The 14,479-nt window shown below is 50.9% G+C and overlaps 1 long non-coding RNA gene across 1 annotated transcript; it reads left to right on the top strand.

The window, feature by feature from the left end:
• The first annotated feature begins 3,243 nt into the window (after positions 1–3,243).
• Positions 3,244–9,650, top strand: LOC134738994 (uncharacterized). The gene is made up of 2 exons (XR_010125344.1): positions 3,244–3,949; positions 9,040–9,650. It is a non-coding gene; the product is annotated as an uncharacterized LOC134738994 (long non-coding RNA).
• Positions 9,651–14,479: the final 4,829 nt, after the last annotated feature.

Raw genomic sequence — 14,479 nt, 5'->3', positions numbered from 1 at the left:
GAGACTCCGTCTCAAAAAAAACAAAACAAAAAACAAACAAACAAAAAAAGGCGCACTGATGATTTCTGATTTCTGATTGGTCTATATGAAATCTCAAGGAGCTGCTCAGGTTTTGAGAGGCCGATGGCCACACTGGGTCATCCAGGGAGCCCCTGGGATATCCTGAAGAATAATGGTGTCAGGAGTGGGGTGGGCTCCTTCTCCCAGCTCGGTGCAGAAGGAAACCCAGGGAGCTCCCACTGAGCTCTTTTTTTTTTTCTTTTTTCTTTCTTTTCTTTTCTTTTTTTTTTTTTTTGAGACAGGGTCTCTCTCTGTCGCCCAGGATGGAGTGCAGTGGTGCGATCTTGACTTACTGCAACCTCTGCGTCTCCCAGGTTCAAGTGATTCTCATGCCTTAGCCTCCCGAGCAGCCGGGATTACAGGTGCCCGCCGTGACATGAGGCTAGTTTTTGTATTTTTAGTAGTGACAGGGTTTCACCATGTTGGCCAGGCTGGGCTCGAACTCCTGACCTCAACTGATCCACCCACCTCAGCCTCCCAAAGTGCTGAGATAACAGGCGTGAGCCACTGCGCCCGGCCCCATTGAGCTCTTGAAGGCTGTGACTTGAGGTTCTGGGACTGTCTATTCAGAGGAAGACCTGTGGGAGAGGAAGGCCTCCATTTTCTTGTTCATTTGTTTACTCATGCGGCATCCACCAGGGTCTTGGCACTAGACTGGGCCCCATGCAGACCCCAGGCTGTCCCCTCTCTTGTGGTGATGTCAGGCTGGTCGGAGCAGATGCAGCACCTTTGGTGTGGGGTGAGTCACAATGCCTTGCCCTGTGCCTCCTGCTGTCATTTATGTCTTAGGACAAGCCAAAGGCTCAGGTGGCTGCAGGTGTTCTGGGGACAAAGAGCACTGTAGTCTGGAGAGCTCGGGAGCTTTGCTAGGGGCAGGAGCCTGAGCTGGGCTTTTGGAATGGTTAGAAGCTTACATGGAGGTGGGGAAGGGTTTCTACCCGGCAGCACCGTGAGAAAGGTGAAGCAGGTGTGGTGTTCTGGAAGGAGGGTGTGGGAACACACGAGCCAGCATGGACAGGGGTGTGCGGGGGAGGTCAGCTGGGTGACACTGTGGATGGCCTGAACTCCAGGCTCAGGAATTTGGACCCCTATGTTCTAGTCTCGGAAACCCTTTGTACTTTTAAAAGTTACTGAGGTTCCCACAGAGCTTTGGTGGGTGTGGATTATCTCTATTGATAATTTCTTCTTTACTGACAAAAACTGAGAAACTTACAACTCATGTACTTATTAATTCATTAAAAATAACAATGATAGGCTTGGCGCAGTGGCTCACGCCTGTAATCCCAGCACTTTGGGAGGCCAAGGTGGGCAGATCACGAACTCAGGAGTTCAAGACCAGCCTGGCCAACATGGTAAAAACCCATCTCTACTAAAAATACAAAAATTAGCTGGGCGTGGTGGCACATGTCTGTAATCCCAGCTACTCGGGAGGCTGAGGCAGGAGAATTGCTTGAAGCCAGGAGGTGGAGGTTGCAGTGAGCCAAGATCGCGCCACTGCAGTCCAGCCTGGCGACAGAGCGAGACTCTGTCTCAAAAACAAAACAAAACAAAACAAAAAGATGATAATAATAAGCCTAATTACAGGTTTACATAAATAACAGATTTCAATAAAAATAATTATAGACCTCCCTCCACCACCACCAGATAGTGAGAAGTGAGGCTTTGTTTTACCTTTCAGCAAATCTGTAATGTTTGGTTGGAGAGAAGGCAGCTGGATTCGCAGAACTCCTTCTGTATTCAATCTGTTGCAATATGCTGTTTTCTTTAAAATACATGAAGAAAATATGGCCTCACACAGGTATGTAGTTGGAAAACAGAGGGGTATATTAAAAGCTTTGTTAGATAATTGCAGATACTAGTCTTTATGCTAAACTGGAAGTCAATAAGCAGGAGTTTTCTAAAGGTTAGTTGCAGTGGGAAGTTGGAAAACCCTGTCAGTAATTTTTCCTTTTCCATTTAAAGAATAGATTTTTAACCCATGTGTAATTTTGAAACATCACACCACGGTCATTTGGAAAATAACGTTTCACTGCGTTTTGCAGATCTTCCAAATGCTAACACATTTCTTCATTCAATATCAAGAATCACATTCAATAATATCACCACGTTCTTCATCACAAAAGCCTTTAAGTGCTGGGAAGCTGTCAAGCTCCTGGCGGTGGATACGAGTCTTCCAAAATTCTAATTTTTGCTGAAAGTCAGAACTCTATTATTGGCAACAAATATTGTCAGTTGTTTTCCTTGAAGTGACAGGCTCACTTTATATATTTTGAGAAAATGTCTGCCAAATACCCACGTCTGAATAACCATAGTTTGTCTCTTAGTTATTCTCTCAAGGAAAAACAGTATTTCATAAAAAGCAGCTAGTTCAGCTCACAGTTGTTTCACAGGGCTCAAGGGTTTTCTCCGAGACAAATATTCTCCTTTGGTTTGCACCAGGAGTGTTTTATACATAGTTCCCATTTAATTACACAGAAGATTAAAAAGATTTACATTAAAAAGATGTAAACTCAGGGTTGAGAGTTAATAAAAATAATAATTTTTAGCGCCCCCTTGAGGCCAGTGCTGTTGTGGGCTAAGCCTGCCTCACACATGGCACGGCACGTTTATTGCTCACAGTGCCCACATGTGACAGGCTGGCAGGGTCTCTGCTCCACAGTCCACTCAGGGATCCAGGCCGGTGGCAGCTCTTCCAGCTGTGGCTTCACTACCTGGGACTAGTGGGCTTCTTGGCTGTTGATATGGTTTGGATATCTGTCCCCGTCCAGATCTCATGTGGAAATGTCATCCCAAGAACTGAAGGTGGCGCCTGGTGGGAGGTGACTGGATCATGGGGGTGGGGCTTTCTCATGAAGGGTTTAGCACCATCCCCTTGGTGCTGTCCTCATGATAGTGAGTGAGTTCTCGTGACATCTGGTCATTGGAAAGTGTGCGGCGCCTCCCCCAGCTCTCTCTCTCTCTTGCTCCTGCTTTCACCACGTGACGTGCCTGCTCCCCCTTTGCCTTCCACCGTGACTGGAAGCTTCCAGAGCCCTCCCCAGAAGCTGATGCCAGGGCTATTCTTCCCATACAGCTTGCAGAACCATGACCCAATGAAACCTCCTTTCTTATAAATTACCCAGTCAAAGACATTTCTCTATAGCAATGCAGTTGTTCCCTGGGGAAGACAGTGCTGAAGGGCTTTGCATGCAGGAATGAGACATCCCTGCCAGAAGCGGTACGCTTCACGCCAGCTCACAGCCTGTTGGCCAGAACACGCCACTTGGCCCACCTAATTGTGAGGGCGGCCGGGGCTCCCGGAGGGAGAAGTGTTGGGTGTGAGAGAGCACACTCATCTCCCCATCCATCCCCCTGAGATGCTGGCCTCCCGTCCACCAACCTCCTAGTCCTCTCCCCGGGGAAGCCTGCTCTGCGCCATCCCTCCCCACGCTGGCTCGTCTCTCTCTGAGTCATGCTGACTCTAACCGGCCTTTCACCGTTTGTCTCTACTGTTCATCTTTGGGTGGAGTGCGGCTCACTGTGAAGCTTCTCTGCACTCGCTGGATGAATGAGGGAATGAACAGGGAGATTTAGGTTCTTGGTAGCTGGAACCTCCTGTTTTTAGATCCTGCCTTGTTTCTCCCATGCAGCCCTTCAGTGTGGGTTTTCGTAGCGGCCTGGATGTCTTCTCTAGGGAGGACCCACCGATTGCCATGACTCGAGGCCCCTGGAGACCAAAGACCGGGCGTGGAGCAAGAAAAACAGATGATGGACATCTGCACCTCGGCCCCAGCCCCGCCACTGACAGCGTGTGGCTGTGGAGGCCTCCGTTGGCCCTGTCTGTGAGGGAAGAGCCTGCTGCAAGGCCTCCTGAGCCCCTCCGGTCCCTGCCATGCCATGGGTCTGCCTGGTGAGCCTGCAGCGGGGATTTAGTTTTCTGTGTGGGGGGTGAGTTTCCATCAAAATGGCCACATTCTCTCACCAAGACTCCCTCATGGCCCTCGGCTCTGGGAGCCACCTTTGTCTGCGCACTGCCTCCCTCTCTCTTTGTCTCTATTTCTCTCTCTCTCTCTCTCTTTGTCTGGCTCTGTCTCTTTCTTGCCCTGTCTCTGCTTCTTTCTGACTCTTTCTCTGCCTCCCTGTCTGTCTGTGTGTCTCCCTCTCTGTGGGTCTCTCTCTGATTCTCTGTCTGTCTCTGTCTCTCTTTCTCTATCCCTGTGTCTCTCTTTCTGTCTGTGTGTGTGTATAGACATATTTGTCTATTTATGATGACATTCCACGGACACTCCTTCCCCCAGAGGGTACAAGGCGTGGGGCACCTGGGCTGCAAGGCCTGTATTAGAACAAGGTCTCTGTACTGCTCAAGTGAAAACCTCTGGAAGAGCGGATGCTTCTGGGAAGGCCCCATAAGAAGCCGAGGAGTGAGTGGGTTCTCCACGACTGCCACGGAGACTCCCGTGGAAGCGTCTGTGTGATGCCGTAAATTGGGAGCCTGTCCCTTCCCTCCTGTGCCCCTGAGGGCAGTGCCCCAGGGATCATGCTTACAGGCTCCCCGCCGACCGTTCCCACACCAAGGCCAGAAGCCCCTTGCTCCGCACCCTCCTGGGGAACCCACCCGAAGCGCCTGCTGCATGCTGTCCTTTGGGGTCGCTAGCGTGCCCTTGCCCCGCCCCAGAGGCCTGGATCTCGTGAGAGGGTGGCGGGGCCAGTCGGGACTAGTGTGGGTCTCTGTGAGCTGCAGGAGCTCTTCCTTCTGTGTCCTTTCCTGCTCCTGCCCAGAGGCTGTGATGGGGTTTCTTTGTCGCTCGGCTCAGAGTGGGGGACTTGGGGGGCTTGAGGGCCTGGGGGATGGAGCCCCACACCTGGAGAGGGGCACATCCGTCTGGTGTCCTGAAGAGGGTTCCTGTGGGGATTCCACAAGAGACATGCTGTGTTTTGCTGAGGACGGGTGTCTGCCACCAAGCTGTCTCCCTTGAGCTCTCTGTTTTTTGTTTTTTCTTTTTGTTTTTTATTTTTTGAGACGGACTCTCACTCTGTTGGCCAGGCTACAGTGCAATGGCACGATCTTGGCTCATTGCAACCTCTGCCTCCTGGATTCAAGTGATTCTCCTGCCTCAGCCTCCTGAGTGGTTGGATTATAGGCGTGTGCCATCACGCCCAGCTAATTTTTGTATTTTTAGTAGAGACGGGGTTTCACTATGTTGGCCTCCAGCTCTTGGGCCTGCTCCAGCCCAGCTGAGCACTGGCAGCCACTCCTTCCGCAGTGCTTTCTCCTTAAGCCATGTTCCCTGTGTTGGAGGCAGGTCCAATTTGGGTGGGGAAAGGCATTGGCTGGCTCAGGGGAGCCATGGCCAGGAAACTCAGACCCTGGGTCACGAAGACCCTTGGCCTGCGAGACCCCCTTCAGAACTAAACGCTCAACTTAGAAACATCTCACAGAAACCAGCAGTGGGAGTCTCAGTCCCTTATGGCATTGGGGTCACCAGCAGGAGATGCAGACTGGGAGCCTGGTGATCCCTCTGCCCCACGTGGCGTTGGTGTTGTCAGCAGGAGATACAGACCGGGAGCCTGTTGATCCCTCTGCCCCACGTGGTGTTGGGGTCCCAGCAGGAGAAGCGGGCCAGGAGGAGCCTGTTGATCCCTCTGCCCCACGTGGCGTTGCGGTCCCAGCAGGAGATGCGGACCAGGAGTCTGGTGATCCCTCTGCCCCATGTGGTGTTGGTGTCACCAGCAGGAGATACAGACCGGGAGCCTGTTGATCCCTCTGCCCCACGTGGTGTTGGGGTCCCAGCAGGAGATGCGGACCAGGAGGAGCCTGTTGATCCCTCTGCCCCACGTGGTGTTGGGGTCCCAGCAGGAGATGCGGACCAGGAGGAGCCTGTTGATCCCTCTGCCCCACGTGGTGTTGGGGTCCCAGCAGGAGATGCAGACCAGGAGCCTGGTGATCCCTCTGCTCCACGTGGTGTTGGTGTCACCAGCAGGAGATGCGGACCAGGAGTCTGGTGATCCCTCTGCCCCATGTGGTGTTGGTGTCACCAGCAGGAGATGCAGACCAGGAGCCTGGTGATCCCTCTGCCCCATGTGGTGTTGGTGTCACCAGCAGGAGATGCGGACCAGGAGTCTGGTGATCCCTCTGCTCCATGTGGTGTTGGTGTCACCAGCAGGAGATGCGGACCAGGAGTCTGGTGATCCCTCTGCCCCATGTGGTGTTGGTGTCACCAGCAGGAGATGCGGACCAGGAGCCTGGTGATCCCTCTGCCAGCCCAGGCGCAGGTGCACAGCGAGTTCTCCTGAGTTCTCAGGGATTGTTGCTGCAGCTGCTGCAATGTCACAGGGATGAGTTCACCAGAGAACGTCGTCACCCGTGAAGCCTGTTACAGACGTGGGACACACGTATCATCATGAAGAGAAGGCTGCGGCAGAGAGTGGTGAACCATGGGGAAACAAGCCTGCCATCTTCTGTTCTTCCAAATTATTCCCTTCTTGGATGCCAGCCACCCTCAGGTGCTGGCCTTACAGCTGTGAATGAGCCAGGCCTGGCCCCTGCCCGCACAGAGCTCTCCATCAGACAGGGTGACAGCCTGACACGGGTCATGACCTGGTGATGGATGCCAGGAGAGGGGAGGCTGGAGGGCTGGGGTGGAGGCATCTCCCGGGAGGCACCAATACCAAGAGCTGCAGGGAGGCCTAGAGCCAAAGCCCATCTCCTTCCTCCCGTCCCTTGATCTGGGTTTCTAGGCTGCTAGGAGACATGGCATGGGAGAGAGGTTCCGAAGGTGTGGAGTCGCCTGTGCTGGGGCATGTGTCTCCACTGCAGATGTGGAGTCTCTAAGAAAGCCACAGGAAGGAGAGACTGGGTTTCTCAAACTTGAGCTTGCAGAAGATTCATTTGGGAACCTCGAATGGCAGGTTCCTAGGACTCAGCCCCAGCGACCCTGATTGTGAAGGGCCAGGTTGGGTCCATGGAAGTTTGACTTTTGGCAGGTGTTCCAGGTGGCCTGGATGCAGGTGAGGTCATTTGAGGACAAGGCTGGTCTGGAGCAACAGGTGTTGTGGGTGAAAACCTGACTATCCATGTCCACCGGAGGGACTCTCCTAGCTTCTGGCATCCTCTGTTTTCATGTGGCCTGTTTTGCAGTAGGGGAGCTGAGACCTGCAGAACCAGTATGTGGCTTTTGTCTACACTGTGGCCTCTTTTTGAGGTTTTGGGTTAAAACTTTTTTTGTGTGCACAGCTGGTGCCAGGCAGAACCGGGATGGAGATGCTGCCTCAAATGTGGGTCTGTTTATTTATCTCAAGTTTCTACCATCCTGCCAGGAGGTGCCCCTCAAAACAGGCACTCACACACAGTCGCTGGATTCTCCAGGGGCCTCTGAAGTCCAGCTCTCCAGTGAATTGTTGCTCTTCTTTTTCTCTGTTACGTACATGAGGAGCACATCGTAACTGTGCAAAAATGTCTATTGGTGATGGAGAAAGAACCCAGAAGCTTCACGCATGCCCCTTGCCACACGAGGGATGGTGTCAGCAAGGCCGGCGTTGGTGGCTGAGCCAGAGGCTCAGTTCTCATCAAGAACAGGGTGTGTGTTGGGTCCTCATTCTCGATTTCTGCTTAATCTCAGCATTGCCCACATTTATCACAGTTGTTCTTTTAGTTCAGTTCCAAGCAGCGTCAAGCTGAATATAAGGTTTTTCTGGCATCCGAGGAAGAGAGGCTAAGACCAGGAATGAATTTCAAGGAACGATCTTCAAGCTCTGAGTTCATTTCCAAAAAGATGGATTTGTTTTTGTTCCTGAGCCTCAGAGATGATCTGTTGCTGCCGGCACCCCCATTTATTGTACCTGTTTCTGAAGTATACTGTGGCTTATCAGAGGCTAAACCAGGTGCTGGAAAACCTATGTGTGAGGTGTCCTTGGATCGCCCAGCCTGCAGAAGGCCCCCTGCCCCCCAGAGCTGAGCACTGGGCCTCACCAATTCCTCCAGGTAGTTACCTATCAGCTCTCCCTACCGCAGAGCCCACAGTGGGCCTCGTTCCCTGATGCCCAGGGCCTAGATGGATGTGAAATGTTATCAGCAAAGATGAGCGTTTCAGTGAAATAGCCGAATGTTCTTGAGGATTGCACAACCAAGGAGATATTTTTTCCAGATATGTTTGGGGAGAAAGGTGAGAATGAAGAAAAGTGAGAGAAGATGTCTGATTTCATTTACTATTCTAGAAGCTACATGACAGTAAAAGATGGATCCTGCCCAAGTACTTGGGACCAGGTGGGAACTGTATTTTTATGCAGTGGGGAGAGTCACGGGATCAGGAAATATTTTCTCCTTTTTCCGTTTCAGCAATGTAACCCTTTTCCTGCCTTCTCCATCCTTAACGTCTCATCCACTCAAAAGACTTAACTTACATTGAGTTTTTGTAAATCTTTAAAAAAAGTGTTCTCCTCCCTCACTCCCCATGTTAAGTTTATCTTCTGGCTGGGATAGGGGGAGGATTCATGCTTTCTCAGGGCTGAAATGGAATGATCCTTCAGATCTCAGGAAAGGAGAGAAGCTGAGGTGCCTGTCAGTTTTTGGGGCGTCTCTAGAAGGAGGCTTCCTCTTTTTCTTTTTTCTTTTTTCTTTTTTTTCATTTTTTTCATTCATTCTTTAATGATATACTTTAAGTTTTAGGGTACATGTGCACAATGTGCAGGTTAGTTACATATGTATACCTGTGCCATGCTGGTGTGCTGCACCCATTAACTCGCCATTTACATTAGGTATATCTCCTAATGCTATCCCTCCCCCCTCCCCCCACCCCACAACAGTCCCCAGAGTGTGATGTTCCCCTTCCTGTGTCCATGTGTTCTCATTGTTCAATTCCCACCTATAAGTGAGAACATGGGGTGTTTGGTTTTTTGTCCTTGCGATAGTTTGCTGAGAATGATTTGAGAAGGGCTGACTTCCAAGCCAGGACTCCTTACCCTCCCCTCCCCTCCCCTCCCCGCCCTCTCCTCTCTTTCCAGGAAAACAGTCCTTTGTAAAGCCTGGTCTCCCGCTGCTGCCCCCAGCCCGACCTGCCCTGCCTTTGAGATGTCCTGTGGTCTAACAATGAGATCTTCTGAAAAGCCGTGTCCGTAATGGAGCCTGAGCTCAAGGGATGATCTGGTCCACAGAGCTCGCCGTGAGATTCTCCCCGCTCTCTGAGCCCGCTCGGGGCGTCCACGGCTTCCAGGCACCATTTTCCTCTTTTATTGTCAGGGTTGGGCTAATGAGCAGCCTACTTAGCCCATCTCGGCCCAGATGTGGCCTTCAGGGCTCCCTGAGAAGGGGCCGGGCCTCCTGAATAACTCACAGCGACCCGGGGCACCGAGTCTGTTCCTGAGGCTGAGCAAGGCCTTGGAGCTGCTGAAGGGGCATTAATCCTCATTTTATGTGGGGAAAACAGTGAGAAGAAAAGGCATGCTTGCAATTTAATGTAACTAAATGTCATTCCGCACCCCCTGTATCGCCGCTCAATTGAAAGCACCGGGGATGGGGCTGAGGGGTAAGATGGCAGTTGCGTAACCTGATTCATAACCCTCAGCGCCTGTTTATCATAAAATCATTTACGGCTCCATAAAATGTGTTAATTTGGGCGGCGGTGATGTATGTCTTTGATTTAGGAGCTGACATTTCTGCCCAGTGGCTGCTCAGCATGGGCTCTGCGGCCCTGAGAAGGGATGGGGAGAAGTAATCACACCAGGGCAGCGGGGCAGCAGGCTTGTTTATGGTGACATGTTTGGGCTGGCTCGTCCCTCCCCGGGGAAGCCTCTGGCCAGGAGGGAGGGAAGAGGAGGTCTGGGGCAGATCTGGGGCAGCTCTGGGGCACGAGGAGCCTGGTGGGGGGTGAATTAGAGGGAACCATATCTGAAGGCTGGGGGCTGTCCCAGAATTCTGCCGTTTATACAATAAATTCTTAGTGTGATTTCCCTCAGAGGAAATTGACCGCTTCATGAGGGTCTGTTACCCTGGGCGCATTATTTATTGAGCACCTACTGTGTCCAGGATTGTGTGATGTACTGGTGTAGGAAGTCATGTGCAAGACAGATGAGGGTCCTGCCTGCAGAGTCCTCCCCCAGCCTTGGGCTCCAGCCTTATGATTCCTGGACACGTCAAGGGCAGATTCAAGGAGAAGGGCACAGGAGGCATCTGCAGCCCCCGATCCCACCCTCTTGCCAATGCCCTTGGGTAATCAGCCTCCTCACTCTTAAGCAGGGGAGGCACCTGGCCGACAGCCACAGGACAAGCTTATGCACGGACGAGTCGCCAGGAAGAATGGACATGGAAGTAGAAGTTTGGGCATCCCGGGGTGGGCGGTGGTGCCAGAGCATCACAGCAGGGCCTTCCATCTCCCACCAGCAGGAAAACCATCTCCAAAAATGAGCTCTGCTCCCCATCCCCAGAGCATCCTCCCGGCCTGCTCCTTCCCTGGCTCTCCTTCCTGATCACGGGCTTGTTTTTATGAATTTGAAAGGTAAAAAGCCAATGCTCCATGGGACTTCATGTTTTCTCCACCCCCATAGTTTATTAAAAAAACGAAACACCCAGCAAATCATTTTTATGAGCAATTAAGTACCCTCTAGTGCATACATGGTGGGCTCAGCTGACAAATGGATTGACGACCCAGGCTAGGGGCTGAGCTGGTCTCCCCCGGTTCTGCCCCCACCCCCACCTGATCCCTTACTGCTCCCCTTGGTGGCCGAGGTAAGTGTTTCCATTCGTCAGTCTCAGGAGGAACGATGGTTTATGTTCTGGGCATGAGCGCTTTTATTTGCCATTATTTTCTCCTCTCTATGAGAACTGTTGGTTCATAACTTCTGTTATTGCAGAATATTATTTACAGATCTCAACGTAAGGGAAGCCAGCTGGGGGAATATTTATTTGCACGGCTCCCCTTCCCCCAGACTCCCTCCCAAATCTCTAAATAAACTTTTCTATTGATTCTGGAGGGAAACATCCATCAGGCGTTGTCATGAGAGCGAGATGGAGAAGCCGATTTCATTCCTGTTTTTGGAACATTTACTCTTCATTTCATTGCCCTGAGGATGAAGCACTCTCATAGATGGCCCCAAACACTTCCAGGCAAGACCCACTTGAGAGGACCAAGGAGTTTCTCTCCAGACAGGTGACTCTAGAGCCTAATTCTTTGCCACGCCAGTGGGTTTCCAGATTTGTCCAGAGATTGCGACATTATCCAAATGATGTTTATTTGATGGACTCCTTTGCAAAGTGCTGTCTGTCAAGGTAATGCAGAGATCATCCTTTTAAACCCAATATCAAAGCTGGTGTTCTGACAGCATTTTCCCTGATGTTTAAATGCATTTATACAAAGAGTCTTACAAGGGCCCAAATTTAAGTCATCCATGTGATAAATCACCTTTGCTTAAAAGAATAGAGATGGGCGATGGGGTCTTATCCCTGAAAATCCGAGATCTGTGGCCGCGGTAGTCCTATAACACTCTTGTTGTATGAAATCAATCACCAATAGGGAATTGTAGCTCCAAGTCCTGCTGACAAATGTTTCCTTTTTAATCTAAAATACTACTTTGTAGCAACCACAGTTAGTAACCGGAACCACCAATTGTGTCCTCAATGTGGAAAAGAGGGACTGGCATGGCGTGGTAGCTCCCAGTTCGTGAGCTCCGGCCCCGGAGTTTGTCTGTCCCTCCTCTGCCTTCTCATCTTCACCAAGATGGGATGCTGTGGGTAGGTGGCCACAGTGGACATATTCCAGTTGGTCCTAACCAGTCAGTTCCTGTCTTGAATTCTGTTTTGGGAAGTGAGATGAGGACATAGAAGGGGTCATATCATGTTGTGACCAACTGAACTACTGCTGAGGATTGCAGTGTGTCCTGGTCCACACCAAGAGATGCTCACGGACAGTCTTCTCTGAGTCTCGCATCCCCCAGGCATCAAGCATGGCCTCTGCCTTGCAATCCCCAAGGATGCAGTGGTCTTTCCTTAAATGCTCATTGAAAGGATGGGAAACGAATAAACAACTTCTTCATCCCCAAAGTATCAAGGTGGCTGCTCCCTTCCCGCATTTCCTTCCTAAAGACAGAGGTGGACAAAGACACAGTGTCCTCTGTGGGGGCTTTTATGTGGGTCCATGGACATTTATTTGCAACCAGTACTTACAAACATCAAAGTGGGTGAGTGCTGTAGTTTCAAGGTGTCCCTCAAAGTTCATGTGTTTGAAACTTGATCCCCAGTGCAACAGCATTGAGAGGTGGGACCTTTAAGAAATGATTAGGCCATGAGGGCTCTAGCTTCATGAATGTATGAATACCCTTATCTTGAGAGTGGGTTAGTGATCATGGGAGTGGGTTAGATATCATGGGAGTGGGTTAGTTATCATAAGAGTGGGTTAGATATCATGAGAGTGGGTTAGATATCATGGGAGTGGGTTAGTTATCATGAGAGTGGGTTAGTGATCATGGGAGTGGGTTAATTATCATGAGAGTGGGTTAGATATCATGAGAGTGGGTTAGATATCATGGGAGTGGGTTAGTTATCATGGGAGTGGGTTAGTGATCATGGGAGTGGGTTAATTATCACGGGAGTGGGTTAGATATCATGGGAGTGGGTTAGTTGTCATGGGAGTGGGTTAGTCATCATGGGAGTGGGTTAGTTATCATGAGAGTGGGTTAGTCAACATGAGAGTGGGTTAGATATAATGAGAGTGGGTTAGATATCATGGGAGTGGGTTAGTTATCATGGGAGTGGGTTAGTTATCATGGGAGTGGGTTAGTGATCATGGGAGTGGGTTAATTATCATGGGAGTGGGTTAGATATCATGAGAGTGGGTTAGTTATCATGAGAGTGGGTTAGTCAACATGAGAGTGGGTTAGATATAATGAGAGTGGGTTAGTTATCATGGGAGTGGGTTAGTTATCATGGGAGTGGGTTAGTTATCATGGGAGTGGGTTAGTGATCATGGGAGTGGGTTAATTATCATGGGAGTGGGTTAGATATCATGAGAGTGGGTTAGTCATCATGGAAGTGGGTTAGTGATCATGGGAGTGGGTTAGTGAACATGGGAGTGGGTTAGTGATCATGAAAGTGGGTTAGTGATCATGGGAGTGGGTTAGTGATCATGGGAGTGGGTTAGTTGTCATGGGAGTGGGTTAGTTATCATGAGAGTGGGTTAGTTATCGTGAAAGAGGGTTAGTGATCATGGGAGTGGGTTAGTTATCATGGTAATGAACTCCTAATGAAAGAATGACTTTGATCTCCTTCCATCCTCTCCCTCTCTTGCCCTCCTACCTTTCTACATGGGACGACACCTTAAGAAGGCCCTCATCAGATGGGGGCACCTTGGCCTTGGACTTCCTAGCCTCAAGAGTTGTAAGAAATAAATCTCTGTTCTTTATAAATTACCCAGTCTCAGGTATTCTGTATGGTAGTGCAGCATGGACTAAGCCGTGGGAGATAACTTATTCCAGTTTAAGAGTTCCCTGGAGCATGCACTGTGCAGTGGGTGTGTGGCCATCATGGCACATGCAATGTTTGCTCAATGTAAGCAGCATGTTTTGGTTAGGGAGCTGCTGTGTGCTGTCTCCTCGGCTTGGGGCTAATTGTAGTTTGAATTTGAGGCTTGCTTTCTGCCTGCTCACCTTTAACTTTTACTTCACTGCCTGGTTTTTGGGTCCCAGGAAGCAGTCTAAATAATTTGTATATGTGCTGCCTTTGGCAGCACAACCACCTAAATAATTTGGACTCTGGGAAGTCCCTAACAATTCTTGTTGGTGTTATTGCTATTGTTATAAGCAGAGCCTGGCTACTGAGTGAACAACAATGGCCTAAACCAAGCCCTAGCTTGAGTCTCAAAGTTCAGGGCACGTGTCCAGCAAAGCAGGCTGCAGTTGAGGGTTGCTGGGATGCCCCTGAGGGTTTGGTGATAGCCGAGGAGAGATCATGGAGCAGATGGCGTTCTATCTCGCAGAAACCCAAAGAACCAGATGGGCCCCAGCTCCCAGAGACCTCTCCCTCTCCTCTGCCTGACTTCCTTGCCTCCTTGCCTGGGCCTGAGCTTCCTTCACCAGCCCCTCCCTTATGTGGGGTCTGCTCCCACTTCCTCCAGAAGCCCTCCCTGCATCTGCCAGGCCTGGGTGGGGTCTGCTCTCTGACCTCTCCCGTATGACTGCTGACCCCGGCTCCTCTGCCCAGGCCCTGTGATCTGCCATAACCTGCCTCCTGTTCCTCTCATTATTACCTGCCTGCCGGCCCTTCCACACCCCTTCTCTGCCCCACTGTTCCTGCTGGCTGCACACTCGGCTGCCCCCTTCCACCAGCACTTCCCGGAGCTCCTGGGACCTGCCCGACTTCTGACTGAGCCTCTGGGGCTGGCCCAGGACTATCTCCCTTGACCCAGTTCATTCCCCACTGCTGTTCCCTGAGTCCCAGGGCGCTGTTTCTGGTTCT

Source organism: Pongo pygmaeus, chromosome 1, assembly GCF_028885625.2.
Source record: "Pongo pygmaeus isolate AG05252 chromosome 1, NHGRI_mPonPyg2-v2.0_pri, whole genome shotgun sequence".
Taxonomy (NCBI): domain Eukaryota; kingdom Metazoa; phylum Chordata; class Mammalia; order Primates; family Hominidae; genus Pongo; species Pongo pygmaeus.
The sequence above is the reverse complement of the archived record's forward strand: the minus strand, read 5'-3'. Positions and strand labels throughout refer to the sequence as shown.